The sequence below is a fragment of the Grammomys surdaster genome, unplaced genomic scaffold (assembly GCF_004785775.1).
Source record: "Grammomys surdaster isolate TR1022 unplaced genomic scaffold, NIH_TR_1.0 126035, whole genome shotgun sequence".
NCBI lineage: Eukaryota > Metazoa > Chordata > Mammalia > Rodentia > Muridae > Grammomys > Grammomys surdaster.
The window spans coordinates 2,461,608-2,463,499 of record NW_021620848.1 but is presented as its reverse complement, the minus strand read 5'-3'; positions in this window follow the sequence as shown (position 1 = coordinate 2,463,499).

The following is a 1,892-nucleotide window of genomic DNA, read 5'->3' as shown; positions in this document are numbered from 1 at the left end:
TTGGTGGTCAGGATTGTCCAAGAAATTCACAAGGCATTATATAGGACATTGCTATTACCCTTGGTTGATGTGTCCCTCACTTTCCCAAATTACAGAAGAAAATTTCCCTAGCCTATAGAAAGAAATGCCCATAAACATACAAGAAACCTACCGAATACCAAACAGAGTGGACCAGAAAAGAAATTCCCCTGTCACATAATAATCAAGACACCAAATGCACAGAACAAAGAAAGAATATTAAAAGCAGTAAGGAAAAAATGTCAGGTAACATATAAAGGCAGACTTATCAGAATTATATCAGACTTCTCAACAGAGACACTAAAAGCCAGAAGATCTTGGGAAGATGTCATACAGGTCCTAAGAGAACAAAAATGCAAGCCCAGGTTACTATACCCAGTAAAACTCCCAATTTTTATTGTAATGGCTACTCCTGGTTATCAACCTGATTATATCTAGAATGAACTACAATTCAGAATTGGTGGTGGGGGGGAACCTCACCTGTGGTCCAGACCTTGAGACTGGAAGACACAAATTTCTGACCCTTATCTTGGCATGGACATCTTGAGGCATAGTGGCTATGAAAAGCTTATGTCCAGGCAAGGTAGTACATGTATTTAATCCCAGGAGGCTAAGGCAAGGAGATTTCAGAGTTCAAGGTCAGCCTGGAACAAAGTAAGTCCCAGATGCAGGCATGGTGGTCCACACTTTTAATCTGGGCCACACCTTCTGCTGGATACCTATATAAGGACATTGGACTTCAGAAGGAAGATTCATTCTTCTTTGCCTGCTTGCATTTACTTGCCAGCAAATCTGTTGGAATCTATATCTACAGAGGACCAGCTAAAGCAACTATCCTTGTGGACTGAGCAACTACTAGATTCTTGGACTTCCCATTCACAGCTGATCATCGATGGGGTAGTTGGACAACAGACAACAGTAAGTCATCACAACAAATTCCCTTAATATGTAGAGACATTCCATAAGTTCTGCCACTCTAGAACCCTGACTAATATAATCATAGGAGGAGAAACCAAGATATTCCACAGAAAACCAAATTTAAACAATATCTTTCCACAAATCCAGTTCTACGAAGGATAATAGATGGAAAACTCCAACTCAAGGAGGGAAAACTACACCCAAGAAAAAGCAAGAATTAGTCTTTTTACTAGAAACATAAAAGAGAAAGCCACACAAACATAATTCCACCTCTAACAACAAAAATAACAGGAAGAAACAATCATTTGTTCTTAATATCTCTTAACATCAATGGCCTCAATTCCCCAATAAAAAGACATATACTAATGATTCAATATGTAAATAGGGCCCAGCATTGTGGTGCATACAGGAAACACACCTCAGTGACACAGACACTACCTCACAGTAAAAGGCTGGAAAAAAATTTCCAAGCAAATAATCACAAGAAACAACTTGGAGTAGCCATTTTCACATTGAATAAAATTGACTTTCAACCAAAAGTTATCAAAAAGGATAAGAAAGAACATTTTATACTCATTAAAGGAAAAATCTACCAAGATGAACTCTCAGTTCAGAACATCTATGCCCCAAATGCAAGTACACCCACATTTGTAAACAAAAAACAAAACAAAACCAAAAATGTTACTAAATCTCAAAGCACACATTGAACTCCACACAATAATAGTGGGAAACTTCAAAATACCACTCTCACCAATGGACAGATCATGGAAACAGAAACTAAACAGAGACACAGTTAAAGTAATAGAAGTTATGAACTAAATGGATTAACAGATATCTACAAAACATTTCATCCTAAAACAAAAGAATATACCTTCTTCTCAGCACCTCATATATCTTCAAAAAATGGATCATATAATTGGACAGAAAACAAGCCTCAACCAATACAAGGAGATTGA